At 34.7% G+C, this 17,180-nt stretch overlaps 2 non-coding genes across 2 annotated transcripts; both read right to left on the reverse strand.

Annotated features, from left to right (window-relative positions):
- Positions 1-1,530: 1,530 nt before the first annotated feature.
- On the reverse strand, positions 1,531-1,604 carry TRNAW-CCA (transfer RNA tryptophan (anticodon CCA)). Its single transcript has one exon. It is a non-coding gene; the product is annotated as a tRNA-Trp (tRNA).
- Positions 1,605-1,766: 162 nt separating this feature from the next.
- Positions 1,767-1,840, reverse strand: TRNAP-UGG (transfer RNA proline (anticodon UGG)). The gene has a single exon. It is a non-coding gene; the product is annotated as a tRNA-Pro (tRNA).
- Positions 1,841-17,180: the final 15,340 nt, after the last annotated feature.

Genomic DNA, 17,180 nt, shown 5'->3' on the forward strand with positions numbered 1-17,180 from the left:
AATAGAAAATTCTGAAAATGCCTGTCTGTAGTATTAAGGATTCTATCGGTTATTGGCTTCGGGCTAGAAAGCGAAGATTGGGTAAAATGTGAATCCGACTGGTTGGTTTATAATAATTTAGGAAGCAGATTCTAATAGTCCCAAAATTCAATGAAATTAGACGTGAAATCTCGAAATATTTCTTTTGTGTTTGTAGTTATATTTTTGTTTGAATCTTTTTTTATTTTAAGGAATTGGTTAGTCGTCCAGTAACAAGTAACAGTAGTACATAGGATTCGATGAACGAAACAGAACAACGAATAGAAGAATAATAAATATTCGTAATGCACGCATTATTGTTTTATATTAGACTCAAACGATCGTTCTTCAACTAATTAGAAGAATGTTTTTAATATGGAAAGAATAAGAATAAATGGAGAACCTAGTTTCGAGTGATCTGATCGTGCGATACTTTTTTTCTTTTTAAAAAAGATTTTATGGAAATGAACCCACTACATAAAATCTAATTAGTGGGAATACAATTTCATAAATAAAGGGCATTATAAGGTCATTCATTCTTCAGCGATTCAAAGAGCATTTCATTTTTGGAATCAAGTTACACAACATAGTTTATTTATTATTTTTCTTTTTTTTTTTTTTTTTTTCTTTCTAATTATTTAGAATCCATTTAATAGATTTATATATTTACTAGATTTATATATTAAATTATTGTTTATAAATTCTTTATAATAAGAATATTTGTTTTGAAAACTCAAGAGTTGTTCAATGAATCCCTTGATTCCGAATTGCGGGATAGAGAGACAGATGATGAATTGATTTCTTACCTATGTCACAAGATTTTTGTTAGTATCATCTATAATCATAATAATAGATGAATCAAAAACTTTCAATTGAATATATTTTTTCAATTAGTATTTTTACTTATCCATCCGCGTATCTTTCAAAAATAGAAACTTAGGGAAGTGCTTTATAAACATATGGATAAAAATAACGTATTTCATTTAGCCTCGTCATGCCTACTATCACTAGTTATTTCGGTTTTCTACTAGCAGTTTTAACTATAACCTCAGCTCTATTTATCGGTCTGAACAAGATACGACTTATTTGATTAAAATTCATTGAATGCACAATTCAAAAAAAAGAAAGATTTCGGTGTTATTCAATATATTCTATATATTGTAGAGTTCTTTACCTTGTCAATTCAATTTCGAATTCTTGGTCATTGAGATTCATGGGCAATACCGATTAATATTTTAAGGATAGATATTACCTCTCCTTTTCCTCGTTCAACTAAATTGAAATGATTGAAGTTTTTCTATTTGGAATCGTATTAGGTCTAATTCCTATTACTTTGGCTGGATTATTTGTGACCGCATATTTACAATACAGACGGGGGGATCAGTTGGACCTTTGATTAATTAACAGTTCTTTTTTTTGATTGACCCCCTACTTGCTTTATAGGAGGTAAAATTTTGATTTCTGTTGAATTATTTCAGTATCATTTTGATTTAACAACAACAAGAATCGAATCACGCTCTATAGGATTTGAACCTACGACATCGGGTTTTGGAGACCCGCGTTCTACCGAACTGAACTAAGAGCGTTTTATTATCAAACTAAAAGCAACCCGAATATATCTTCGATACATATATTATCATAGAGAATATCATAAAATTAAATAAAAAAAGATTGATTCGATATATGTATGTTCAATTTTTATGGATCTCAATTGATTCCTCGTTACTGTTCAGAAGATAAGTAATAGGTAGGGATGACAGGATTTGAACCCGTGACATTTTGTACCCAAAACAAACGCGCTACCAAGCTGCGCTACATCCCTTTCAATTGGTCTACAGTGTTATTGTAGAGAATCCCTGTCTTGTTTTCCACATTTTTTATTTATTTCCTCCATTGGTATACACAAATTATCTTGCCATTTCTTCTTTTTTGTCTCATATCATATATAAAATATAATAAAAATAATAAAAAGACTTATATACGTATGAAATAATAAATATTAAATCCGCCGTAAAGAAAAATGAATATTTGGGGTGGGGCGGAAAGCTACATATTTTTTTTAATAAAAAAGGGAATATCTACCGAATTGAACTGTTGTACATTTCAATTTGAATTAGGAATTCCGCGGACAATACAAGCGGTTATTAACTATATATACATTTGATGGTATGTAATACCAGTATGTATTACAAATTACTATAAAGTAGGAGGGTTTTCAATGCGAGATCTAAAAACATATCTCTCCGTGGCACCGGTAGTAAGTACTATATGGTTCGGGGCTTTAGCGGGTCTATTAATCGAGATCAATCGTTTATTCCCGGATGCGTTGGTATTCCCGTTTTTTTCATTCTAGTTATTGACTTGGGAAGGGGTGAAGAAGATTAGAAAAACAATCAAATATCTTTGACTAATCCCCTTCCCCCTTCTTTTTTTTAGAGTTTTTAGACTTAGAATAAGTTAGAAAGAATCAAAATGGATTCAACCTCAGTCAAACTCGGACGCGGCGCCAGGTTCAAATTTAATTAATAAAAGAGTGAGAACGAAAATGAAAATGTGATGGCTAGGGCAACAATATCATACAAAATACTTAAATGAAAAACTGTACTGCGATTCTAAATTTAGAAATTATTGTATTACTATATTTTAATATTTGATTGTAACGAAATCTTTCATAATTTTATTTCGAGTTACCAATTTTTCTTTTTTTCTTCATTTTGGATCGGAAAATGGAAGAGTTGCGTGAATCAAAAATCCAAGGGAGGTTCATGGCCAAGGGTAAAGATGCCCGAGTAACTGTTATTTTGGAATGTACTCGTTGTGTTCGAAACGGTGTTAATAAGGAATCAATAGGGATTTCCAGATATATTACTCAAAAGAATCGACACAATACGCCTAGTCGATTGGAATTGAGAAAATTCTGTCCCCGGTGTTACAAACATACGATTCATGGGGAGATAAAGAAATAGATCGAACCGATCGGCTGTGTGTCACCCTTTTCCAATCCAAGGAAGATGAAAAATTACATATATTAGACATATTTTAGATTTAAATATAAACAAACCAAATCCTATTTCGATCGGATCTAAAATGATTTAGAATTAAGAAATAGGATTTTCGGGATAAGGAATAAAAAAACCATGGATAAATCCAAGCGACTCTTTCTTAAATCCAAACGATCTTTTCGTAGGCGTTTGCCCCCGATTCCATCGGGGGATCGAATTGATTATAGAAACATGAGTTTAATTAGTCGATTTATTAGTGAACAAGGAAAAATATTATCTAGACGGGTAAATAGATTGACCTTAAAACAGCAACGCTTAATTACTATTGCTATAAAACAAGCTCGTATTTTATCTTTGTTACCTTTTCTTAATAATGAGAAACAATTTGAAAGAAGCGAGTCGACCGCTAGAACTATTGGTCTTAGAACCAGGAATAAATAGACTTAGCTTACTCTTTAATTGAATTAAAATTCTAATCCAAACTCAACCGCAGATTGATTCTTTGTTCGAAAAATCCGAAAATCTAGATTCGATTGTCGTGTCGTAAGAAAAAGAAAGAATAGTGGAAGAAGAATAAATCGTTTTTTTTTTATTGAACATATTTGCTCATTTTGACCACTTTATCATATTTTATCATACTAATTTCTACTCTACCTTCTCGGAGTTCATTCTCCAGAGAACTCCATTTTAAGCATTCCGCTGGATTCTTTGCAATCTTCGTATTTTATGATCTCATTGGAAATCATATAAAGACAATTTCTATTTAATATCGCGATTTGGGCAAGTATTTTACGATTAAGAAGCAACTGCCTCTTGTACAGATTGTGTATGAATCTACTATAACTGTAGTCTACCTTATTAGATCGAATTACTGCATTTATTCGAGCGATCCACAACTGTCGAAAATTTCTTTTTTGCCTACCTCTATCCCGATAAGCTGAAGCCAAAGCTCTTATTTTCTGTTGAGTAATAGTTCGAGTAAGTCTTGAATGAGCCCCTCGAAAGCTTGATGCAAATAAACGAATTTTTGTTCTACGTCTCCGAGCTATATATCCTCGTTTAATTCTAGTCATTGAATAAATGAAACTTTGATGAATAACTAATGGATTTCCTTTCTTTCAGTTATTCCTTTCTCCTTTCCTAGTCTATTAATAACAAAACGTATTTTTCCAATGTATAAAATAAAAATTCCAATGGCTTTTGCTACTATAACCTTCCCGACCACTATTTCTTTTTTTGTTCTAATCACCCCAAAATACGAAATAGTATTTTTACTAGGTATAAAAAACAAAAATAGAGTAAATAAATAAAAATAGAAATGGATAAAGAAATAGTGGGTTCCTTCGTTTCTATGGTTACTTCTTAAACGGTGAGGTCCTCTCTATACACCGGAGCTCCTTCTTTTATTTCATCAATGTTATTGTTAACTTGTACAGTTCACCCTCTTTGGCTCTACCCATGAATTATCTAGTAATCGGTCTTTCACAACGAGATCTACCTATACAGTAACGGTATTTAATTATGAAGATTGGTTGGGTAGCTGACCCTCTTAGTCCGTTCTTGGAAGAATAAGGCTATAATCCTTCTGTTAAATAGGATTTCCTCTGCTTAATGGATAAGCATTTGTTACCAATGGGGAATTCTTTCTCATCTAAAATTGAAAATAGAGATGATTGGATTTGCACCAATAGAAACCATAAATTTGATACACAATAAAAGGATACGATAAATCTTTGTTTATTTATTTTCGGTAGTGAACGGATTTCTTCCATTCATTCTATCCTATTCACTGTACTTATAACTGATACGGGAAAAATTTTGTACTTTCTTTTGTCCCGGTCCATGGTCTAAACGAGTCGCACATACACCCTAGTACATGTTCCTCGACGCTGAGGGCATCCCCGAAGGGCGGGCGATTTGGTGACATTTCTGATTGGCTGTCTTGTGTTTCTAATAAGTTGTTTAATAGTTGGCATGTTGAATTGTATACATAATGAGTTGGTTTAGATCAATCCTAACCGGATGATTATGAATTACTTCTATATTCGATATTAATAATTAATATGATTAATAGTAATATATTAACCCCGGTAAAAAGAGAAAATCGAAAATTTCGGATTTTTGCGTGAAATACCTGCTATTTGTTATTCAACCGCTACAAGATCAACAATTCCATGAGCTTGGGCTTCTGTTGCTGACATAAAAACATCCCTTTCCATGTCTTCGGATATAACCCATAAGGGTTTGCCTGTTCTTTGTACATAAACCCTTGTGAGGATTTCGCGCAGCCTCAGTAGTTCTTTCGCTTCCAGGATAAATTCTACCGTTTGTGCCTCATAAAAAGAACTAGCAGGTTGATGGATCATTACCCTGATGATTTAATAAATGGTTTTCTCTATCTTACATCATTATCATGATGAGTCAAAGATAATAAAAAAAAGATAGGATTAACAACCGTACAGGCATCCTTTGTGCAGTGCATACGGCTCCACAATGGAATTCATTTTTACCTTCCAGCGAAGGAATAGAAAATATAGGATCTAGCAGACCCAGAGCAGTAAATGATCCAATAACCACCCTTCCTTTTTTTTAGTAATTTCAAAATACTATGATGGTTCCGTTGCTTTATGATTTCGTTTGTTATTCAGCAATCCCAAAGTTTCTTTTTTTTATTTTTTTTCTTAAAAATAAATATTTCGTAGTCTTTCATAACAGAAATATTGTTAAGAGTCTTCCGTCGTGAAAACAAAAAAGTTTGTGACGCTGAAAGAGGCCTCCGCGATAAATCAGCCTACAATCGGAAATGCCTTTTATCTCATACTACTCTTTCGATACATAACCTAATGGTTTAGAAAAAAAAAATTCTCATATCGAATTCAAAGTGCCATGCTATTATTACTAATATTTTATATGGCGAAGGCATAGTTTTCTTTTTGTCTAAAAAAAACTCATTGGCGCCGAGCGTGCGGGAATGCTAGACGTTTGGTAATTTCTCCTCCGACTAGAATAAAAGATCCCATTGAAGCGGCTAATCCCATGCATATTGTCTGTACATCTGGTTGCACAAATTGCATAGTATCATAAATACCTAATCCGCTTATTACCCCTCCACCGGGAGAGTTTATAAATAAATACAGATCTTTGGTATCATCCTCCATACTGAGATATACCATAAGACTAATAAGTTGATTCGAAATATCACTATCAACCTCTTGGCCTAAAAAAAGTAATCTTTCTCGATAAAGTCGGTTGATTAGGATAAAATTGTATCCCTTAAGAACCGTACGGGCACCTTTTGATGCATACGGTTCAAAAAAAATAGCGAAAAAAGAATCAATGTTTAGATTTTAGCCTTCTTTAGAGGACTCTTTCTAACTTCTAATGAAGGGGCTTTTTCTTACCTTCCATTTTTTTTTTCAAAATGGATGAGTTTTGTCCTTTGGCCCGCGGTCGTTTATCTATACTATAAATTTCAATAAATAAAAAAACAATTCATTAAATTTTCAATTTATCGAACTAACTTTTCATTGATATATTGTTTCATCGAGATTCAATTTCAATTCCGATGTCATTTTCTTGTTCCAAAATGGTCTTCTTCAATTCTTTTAGGTTTATGCTCTACTCCGAGTCAAGATCTGCCCGATTTGGATTTGCACATATAGGACAAATGCCCCAATAGCATGGCTTTTTGCTACGACTTCTTTTTTTTTTTCAATTTACTTCATATTACTCGATTGATTAAAAGTTTTCTATCAATGCTATTGATAAATCGAATATGATACAAGTAGTAGTAATCATAGAATAGATAGATTCCAAATTGAGTTTTTTCTAAGCGGAGCCTGGATACTTCATTTTATTAGTACAACCGAGAAAACCATAAATTATTCTAATTGATAATATTAATCTGGATACCCCCCAAAAAATAGATCTAATTGCACTTCACGCTCCAAATTTTTGATGATTAAATCAATCCGTCTTGGGCGAAAGAGAGGATATCTCGATCGGGGGAGAGAACGGGGAAATACCATATGACCCAATATATCTGACAAGTCGCACTATAGGTCAACCCACGATGCGTCTTCCTCTCCGGGACTTCGAAAAGGTACTTTTGGAACACCAATAGGCATTAAAGCAAAGAAAAAAGAATTAAGTACTATAGCTAACTTTGATGTGGAAGCGTAACAACGGGTTTATTGTCTTAATAAATAAGATGGGCCTTTATCAGATTTTATCTTTTAGCATATTTTATACATAGATTTAATAAGTTCATAAAAAAGGAAAACAGAATTAATAAGGGAAACTTCTTCCCGAATAGGTTTTTGAATGATGAACAAGTATGTATACATTCACTCCTATAAAATAGGATCAATTCCCATCTACCATTGCGTATTGGTACTTATCGAGTATAGAATAGATCTGCTTCTTTTTGTTCCTACGAATAGAATCGAATTGTTCCATTATTACTAAAAGAATAGACTAAATATTAATCCTTTCGCCAAGATAATCCCCTCAAAAGGGGAGGTCCGTAGCATAGTTTTTTTTTTCAGTGCAATAAAGTTACATAGTGTCTATTTTTCCTTGATAAAGGGGTATTTCCATGGGTTTGCCTTGGTATCGTGTTCATACCGTTGTATTGAATGATCCCGGTCGTTTGCTTTCTGTTCATATAATGCATACAGCTCTAGTTGCTGGTTGGGCCGGTTCAATGGCCCTATACGAATTAGCAGTTTTTGATCCCTCTGATCCTGTTCTTGATCCAATGTGGAGACAGGGTATGTTCGTTATACCCTTCATGACTCGTTTAGGAATAACCAATTCATGGGGGGGTTGGAGTATCACAGGAGGGACTATAACGAATCCGGGTATTTGGAGTTACGAAGGTGTGGCCGGAGCACATATTGTGTTTTCTGGATTGTGCTTCTTAGCAGCTATCTGGCATTGGGTGTATTGGGATCTAGAAATATTTTGTGATGAACGTACAGGAAAACCTTCTTTGGATTTGCCGAAGATTTTTGGAATTCATTTATTTCTCTCAGGGTTGGGTTGCTTTGGTTTTGGTGCATTTCATGTAACCGGATTGTATGGTCCGGGAATATGGGTATCCGATCCTTATGGATTAACCGGAAGGGTACAAGCCGTAAATCCTGCGTGGGGTGTCGAAGGGTTTGATCCTTTTGTTCCGGGCGGAATAGCCTCGCATCATATTGCAGCAGGTACATTGGGCATATTAGCGGGCCTATTCCATCTTAGTGTTCGTCCGCCCCAACGTCTATACAAAGGATTACGTATGGGAAATATTGAAACCGTCCTTTCCAGTAGTATCGCTGCTGTATTTTTTGCAGCTTTTGTTGTTGCTGGAACTATGTGGTATGGTTCAGCAACTACCCCGATTGAATTATTTGGGCCCACTCGTTATCAATGGGATCAGGGATACTTCCAGCAAGAAATATATCGAAGAGTTAGTACCGGGTTAGCCGAAAATCAAAGTTTATCAGAAGCTTGGTCTAAAATTCCTGAAAAATTAGCTTTTTATGATTATATCGGGAATAATCCCGCAAAAGGTGGATTATTCAGAGCGGGTTCCATGGACAACGGGGATGGAATAGCTGTTGGTTGGTTAGGACACCCTGTTTTTAGAGATAAAGAAGGGCGCGAACTTTTTGTACGCCGTATGCCGACCTTTTTTGAAACATTTCCGGTTGTTTTGGTAGACGGAGACGGAATTGTTAGAGCCGATGTTCCTTTTCGAAGAGCAGAATCGAAGTATAGTGTTGAACAGGTCGGTGTAACTGTTGAGTTCTATGGCGGTGAACTCAATGGAGTCAGTTATAGTGATCCTGCTACTGTGAAAAAATATGCTAGACGTGCTCAATTGGGTGAAATTTTTGAATTAGATCGTGCTACTTTGAAATCCGATGGGGTTTTTCGTAGCAGTCCAAGGGGTTGGTTTACTTTTGGGCATGCTTCCTTTGCTTTGCTCTTCTTCTTCGGACACATTTGGCATGGTGCGAGAACCTTGTTCAGAGATGTCTTTGCTGGTATTGACCCAGATTTGGACGCTCAAGTAGAATTTGGGGCATTCCAAAAACTTGGAGATCCAACTACAAAAAGAGTCTAGTCTGATACAAGATTGCTCTGTTCTTTTTTTCCTTTATTTTTTGATTTGACATAGATAGGGTACCGGATAAATCTTTATTCGGATTGCTTACTTTTCATTTCTTTGACTCTTGTCTTGGTCTTTTTTTTATCCGTAAAAAGATCCCAATTAAACAGGTATGGAAGCTATAATTGTAAACCGAAATCAAATCTATGGAAGCATTGGTTTATACATTCCTCTTAGTCTCGACTCTAGGAATAATTTTTTTCGCTATCTTTTTTCGCGAACCGCCTAAAGTTCCAACTCCAACTAAAAAGGCAAAATGATTTCTCATTATCTCAATTGAAGTAATGAGCCTCACAATATTGTGAGGCTCATTACTTCAACTAGTCCCCGTGTTCCTCGAATGGATCTCTTAGTTGTTGAGAGGGTTGCCCAAAAGCAGTATATAAGGCATACCCAGTAAAACTTACAAGTAAACCAGATATAGAGATGGCAACTAGGGTTGCTGTTTCCATTATTATATAATTTCAAGACCACAATGGATCTATAATAAGATCATTTATTTACAACGGAATGGTATACAAAGTCAACAGATCTCACTGAATAAAAAAAAATATAGGATTATTTATGGCTACACAAACCGTTGACGATAGTTCTAGATCTGGGCCAAGACGAACTGTTGTAGGGGATTTATTGAAACCATTGAATTCGGAATATGGTAAAGTGGCTCCTGGGTGGGGAACTACACCTTTAATGGGTGTCGCGATGGGTTTATTTGCGATATTCCTATGTATTATTTTGGAGATTTATAATTCTTCCATTTTACTGGACGGAATTTCAAGCAATTAGATTCGATTCACAAGAACCCCTAAATAACTTTTCAATAAAAAGGAAAGTCTAAAGTATGTAGGTTTCTGCTTTTTAGCCCACTATTTTTTGGTAGTTCGATCGTGGAATTTATTTTTTTCTGTATTTCCGGAATATGAGTGTGTGACTTGTTAGAATTGATCCTATGGATACGACAGAGAAGAAGTCGGTCATCTTGATGAAGATGATTTGATCTCGTTGGATATTCAGTCTAGGCTAGTATCTGGAGCACAGAATATATGAAATAGATTCCAAAATATTAGAACAAATATTAGAACTATGATTCATACTTATCAGACCTCGTGGCCGGACTCCGAAACAAGAGTTAGAAGTGATAAATAAAAAAAATTTATTCTTTCGTTCTCTACTTATTTTGGTTAAAGGATAAACCTTTCTTTAGCTTTTTTCATTATATTCAGTCATTGAATAAGCATTGAATAAGTGATAATCCAAGGGTTCTTACTCAGGGAATTTTTGAACTTTTTTTGGAAGGTTTTTTATTGAATCATCGTGGTTCTAGTCTGAATCTAAGGTTTTAATTGATTCATAGGGTCTTAACAAGATAATTCCTATCAATAATAAAGAAAACAAGAGTAAAGTCGCATTACATACAAATCAAAGAAAAAAAATAGGTAAATAGAAGATTCAAGAGGCCCCTAATGATCAATATAACTATGAATGAGCCGACTTGATATTTGGGCATTATAACTACAAAGAAGACTTTTCGGATTTTGATTCTTTCGTATCTTGATACAAAAAATTGAATCATAGCATTAAGAAGTTTGAAACTTTTTAGTACACATATCCGTTACGAGCGGTATTTGGGTGTTTCTGTTTGAGCCGTACGAGACGAAATTCTCATATACGGTTCTCAGAGGGGGGTCCCCTTGGTTTACCTATCTCAATAAAGTGTATGATTGGTTCGAAGAACGTCTTGAAATTCAGGCGATTGCAGATGATATAACTAGTAAATACGTTCCTCCTCATGTCAACATATTTTATTGTCTAGGAGGAATTACGCTTACTTGTTTTTTAGTACAAGTAGCTACGGGGTTTGCTATGACTTTTTACTACCGTCCGACCGTTACTGAGGCTTTTGCTTCTGTTCAATATATAATGACGGAAGCAAATTTTGGTTGGTTAATCCGATCAGTTCATAGATGGTCGGCAAGTATGATGGTCTTAATGATGATCCTGCACGTATTTCGCGTGTATCTTACTGGTGGATTTAAAAAACCTCGTGAATTGACTTGGGTTACAGGTGTGGTTCTGGCTGTATTGACCGCATCCTTTGGTGTAACTGGTTATTCCTTACCTCGGGACCAAATTGGTTATTGGGCAGTCAAAATTGTAACAGGTGTACCGGAAGCTATTCCAGTAATAGGGTCGCCTTTGGTAGAGTTATTACGCGGAAGTGCTAGTGTGGGACAATCTACCTTGACTCGTTTTTATAGTTTACACACTTTTGTATTACCTCTTCTTACTGCCGTATTTATGTTAATGCACTTCCCAATGATACGTAAGCAAGGCATTTCTGGTCCTTTATAGAGAATAGAAATCATAGATTTGTAATTAGTTATTTATGATTACTCAGGGGGGAAGAAGAGTATTTCATTGCTGCAAATATGGATTATTGAAAAATAAGACATGTATTTGGATATTTCCCTTCAACTCCACGAAATTTTATTCGTTATTTTTCAATAATAGTTGAAGGGAATTCTTCGAAGAGAAAATGGATTATGGGAGTGTGTGACTTGAACTATTGATTGGACCGTGTAGATATATGTCTTTTTATCTGCCACATTGGGATTCACAACAAAATGTGTCTTTATTCCAACCACCGCGAAAGCTCCATACAGAGGGTAGGCTGGTTCGCTTGAAGAGAATCTTTTCCATGATCAGACTTGACCATGTCGTGCATGACCAGGCTCCGTAAGATCCATTAGAATAGGTGATATATATGCCATAATACAGATTATGTTTTATCTATTTCACTTACTTAATAGTATGAAAATGCATTCATTTCCTCTGCATTGACTCGATTTATAATACTATCGGAGTGAAACAAGGGATCTAAAGAAGAACATAGGCTAGACTCTATTAGTAACAAGTAAATCCTTTGGATGTAAAAAGTATCAATATTTTTGGGGGCTAAAGCCCCATCGCAAGGTTTGAGACGACCCAGAAAGCACTTGAACATTATCAACTTTGTAAGCCTACTTGGGTATTGAGCATTTATCTGTACGAACTTAATTCCTTGCAATGGATAATTGTAACTCTTGAAAACGGAATCCGCTAAATTTTTTCTTACATTGAATCACTCATTTATTTTATATATGCTTGGATAAGATATCGATTTTTTTTTCTGGATCCAGTTGGTTCGTTTGATTTGTGCTCGAGCCGGATGATGAAAAATTATCATGTCCGGTTCTTTCGGGGGATGGATCCATAATAATTCACCTATCCTAATAACAAAAAAACCAGATTTGAATGATCCTGTATTAAGAGCTAAATTGGCTAAGGGTATGGGTCATAATTATTACGGAGAACCCGCATGGCCCAATGATCTTTTATATATTTTTCCAGTAGTCATTCTAGGTACTATTGCATGTAACGTGGGCTTAGCGGTTCTAGAACCATCAATGATTGGTGAACCCGCAGATCCATTTGCAACTCCTTTGGAAATATTGCCGGAATGGTATTTCTTTCCCGTATTTCAAATACTTCGTACAGTGCCAAATAAGTTATTGGGTGTTCTTTTAATGGTTTCCGTACCGGCGGGATTATTAACTGTACCATTTTTGGAGAATGTCAATAAATTCCAAAATCCATTTCGTCGTCCAGTAGCGACAACCGTCTTTTTGATTGGTACCGCAGTAGCTCTTTGGTTGGGTATTGGAGCAACATTACCGATTGATAAATCCCTAACTTTAGGGCTTTTTTAAATTGATTCAATTGTGAAATAAATAAAATATCACGATGTGTGTATCTAGGGAATAGTTGCTTCAAAGTGAATTACCCCTAGATACACATATTTAATGAAATTTTTGATTTATTTTGAGTATACGGATTCTGTTAAAGATTCAAACTTCATTTTCGTCTTTTTTTTTTATAAAGTTTTTTTACAACAAAAATCCAATGGATTTCAAATTTATGCAAAATTCTTTTCCATTTCGAGAATGTCTAATATATGTTTTACGTCTTCTATGCGAAAATGTTTGATTTTCATAAGTTCGTCTGGACTATTATTCAAAAGGTCAAATAATGTATGTATATTGCACCTTTTGAGGCAATTATAGATCCTAGGAGGCAATTCTGATTGGTCAATAAAAATATATTTTAATGCTCTTTCTTTTTTCTTTTTTCTTAGTTTCGCCAATTTCTCATGAAAAGTAAAAAGGGGTAAAGTAACTTTTTGTTTATTATTTTTAAAATGGAAGTTTTCTTTTTCTTCTTCCGCATGTAAAAAAGGAATAAATAAATCAATCAAATTCCGAGAGGCTTCATGAAGTGCTTCTTTAGGAGTTAAACTTCCATTGGTCCATATTTCGAGAAAAAGTATCTCTTGTTTTTCATTCCCATTTACATAAGAATGAATACTATGATTAACATTTCGAACAGGCATGAATATAGCATCCATAGGATAACTTGCGTCTTGAAAATTATTTGGCGTTTGTATATGATATCCGCGATTCCTCTCGATCTTTAATTCAATACAAAAATTAATTGGTTCCGTTAGGTTAGCTATATGCTGTGTATTATCAACGATTTCCACCGAAGGTGGTAAGATGATGTCTTGAGCAGTTACGCATCCAGGACCCTTGACACAAATAGACGCATCACGAGTTCCATACAGATTACTTCTCAATACAATTTCTTTCAAATTCATTAAAATTTCATGTACTGATTCTTGAATACCGACTATGGTAGAGTATTCATGTGGGATTTTTTCAGATTTTGCACGTGTGATACATGTTCCCTCTATTTCTCCAAGCAAAGCTTTTCGCATCGCAATGCCTATAGTATCCCCTTGTCCCTTCATAAGTGGAGACAGAATAAAGCGTCCATAATAAAGACGCTTACTGTCTGCTCTTGATTCAACACACTTCCACTTTAGTGTCCGAGTCGATACTCTGATTTTCTCTCGAACCATAGTAATATTTTTTGATAAAATCATTGAATTATTTATTTCTCTTGAAATTTCTCTTCAATGTTTATTTTTACACACGTCGTTTTTTAGGGGGCCTACAGCCATTATGTGGCATAGGGGTTACATCCCGTATGAAACTTAATAGTATACCGCTTCTCCGAATAGCTCTTAATGCTGCATCTCTTCCGAGACCGGGGCCCTTTATCATAACTTCGGCTCGTTGCATCCCTTGATCCACTACTGCCCGAATAGCATTTCCTGCTGCGGTTTGGGCGGCAAATGGTGTCCCTCTTCTTGTACCTTTGAATCCACACGTACCGGCGGAGGACCAAGAAATTACCCGACCCCGTACATCTGTAACAGTCACAATTGTATTGTTGAAACTTGCTTGAACATGAATAACGCCCTTTGGTATTCTACGCGTACTTTTACGTGAGCTAATACGTCCATTTCTACGTGAACCGATTCTTGGTATGGGTTTTGCCATATTTTATCATCTCATAAATCTAAGTCAGAGATATATGGATATATCCATTTCATGTCAAAACGGATCCTTTAATTTCTTTTTATGTATATATTGTGGGTGGCCTTTAGGGGTCCTTTTTTTTATAAAGATTATCCTTGTCTTTGTTTATGTCTCGGATTGGAACAAATTACCATAATTCGTCTCCGCCTACGGATCAGGCGACATTTTTCACAAATTTTCCGAATGGAGGCCCTTATTTTCATATTTTTTATTCCTTACCTTAATCTACTTATTGGAAGAAAATAAGTTTCTTGAAATTTTCTATTTCGAATTGGATCTCCCTACAAAAAAAAGAATATTGCACGTGAAAAGACTACTTCACCTAATCATTCGAATCTTTGTTTCGTAGTCTATAAATTATACGCCTTCTGGTCCTGGTTGAATCGTAACAACTTACTGAAATTTTGACTCTCTATTACCTAGTATATGGATAAAACTATGTTGAATCCTTCCTGAAACGTAACCTAGAATTGGATCCTCATTATCTAAACAAACCCAAAACATATCATTGGTAAGTGATTCAGTAATTAAACCTTCAGAAATCCTTTTTTGCTCTTTCATTCCAGACGAAACACCCTTCAAAGTATCAATTAATCAAGGGGGAGTCGTATTATAAACTATAAACCCACCTCTTTTCTTTTTTTTTTTTTTTTACAAATAGGGAAGTTCTGTGTATAATTCGAATATCATAAAGATTACCATATATAACACAAAATTTCGCCGCCGATTCCCTGTAGTCGAGCTTCTCGGTCTGTCATTATACCCCGAGAAGTAGACAGAATTACAATGCCCATTCCGCCTAAAATTCTAGGAATTTTTTGATAGTTAGAATATATTCGGAGACCAGGTCGACTGATCCGTTTTAAATTTAAAATCGTTTTATATGGTCCTTTCCTATTTCTTCTATGTCGTAGGGTTAAAACCCAAAAATCCTTGTTGCTTTCCCGATGTTTCCTTACGTTTTCAATAAAACCTTCTCGTAAAAGTATTTTAACAATGTTTTCGGTGATGTTAGTAGATGGTATTCGAACCATTCCTTTTCTATTCATGTCAGCATTGCGAATAGAGGTTATTATGTTAGCAATAGTGTCCTTACCCATGATAAACGAAAATTATTGGTTACTTAAATTTTTGATCTAATCAACATTCTTTTTTATTAAATAGTTATGAATTTTAAAAGGTATATACGTGATACACAATCTACTAATTAATTTCATTCAAATAGTATAACTATCTCACGGTCTGTCTCATTTTATAATACTTCAGGTGCTAATGAAATTATTTTAGTGAAATTTAACTGTCTCAATTCTCGGGCAATCGCACCAAAAATTCGAGTTCCTTTTGGATTTCCTTCTTGATCAATAACAACCGCAGCATTGTCATCATATCGTATTATCATACCATTTTCTCGTTTGAGTTCTTTACAAGTACGTACAATTACAGCTCTGATCACTTCTGATCTTTCTAGAGGTGTATTTGGGACGGCTTTCTTGATTACAGCAACAATAACGTCACCAATATGAGCATATCGTCGATTACTAGCCCCTATGATTCGAATACACATCAATTCTCGGGCTCCGCTGTTATCTGCTACATTCAAAAGGGTTTGAGGTTGAATCATATTATTTTGGAATCTTTTCTTTCAATGCAAAGGGCGAAGTAAAAAAAAAAAAAAAGAAATATTGTTTTTCAAAAAAAAAAAAAAATAAATCTGCAATTGTTTTTTTTTCATCTTAAACAAAGATCGCTTTCCTTTGATTCTACATTTCTATCCCGAAGTAATGAATTGGGTTCGTATAGGCATTTTGGATGCCGCTATTGAAATAGCTTTTCTGGCTATATTTTCGGCTACTCCACTCATTTCATAAAGTATTCTACCTGGTTTAACAACAGCTACCCAATATTCGGGGGATCCTTTCCCTGAACCCATACGTGTTTCTGTGGGTCTTAGTGTAACGGGTTTGTCCGGAAATATACGTACCCATATTTTTCCACCGCGTCGTGCATTTCGTGTCATTGCCCTTCGTCCGGCTTCGATTTGTCTCGATGTGATCCAAGCGGGTTCAAGTGCCTGAATAGCGTATCTCCCGAAGCAAATACTATTGCCTCGATAAGATATTCCTTTCATTCTTCCTCTATGGTGTTTACGGAATCTGGTTCTTTTGGGGTTATAGTTGATGGTTATTTCTAAATTCCATCTCTACTACAGAACCGGACATGAGAGTTTCTTCTCATCCAGCTCCTCGCGAATGAAACGATTCAAAAAAAATATACATGTATTTACTGATATTTTCTGAATAATAGATTCAATTATGGGATTTTTGATATTTCATTTAATCAATCTATTCGAAATTTGTATATCTTCTTTTCTTTTGATAGAAAACTAAACTGTTTATAGATTCTAGAATAATAGAATAAGTTTTTTTATTATAGTTTTCTAAAAAAATTATAGATAATATAATCTCGTTTTGTTATTTTTTCTTTTATTATTAAGGTTATAACAAATCTTTATTTTGT

The sequence above is a fragment of the Cucumis melo genome, unplaced genomic scaffold (genome assembly GCF_025177605.1).
Source record: "Cucumis melo cultivar AY unplaced genomic scaffold, USDA_Cmelo_AY_1.0 utg001026l, whole genome shotgun sequence".
Taxonomy (NCBI): Eukaryota; Viridiplantae; Streptophyta; class Magnoliopsida; order Cucurbitales; family Cucurbitaceae; genus Cucumis; species Cucumis melo.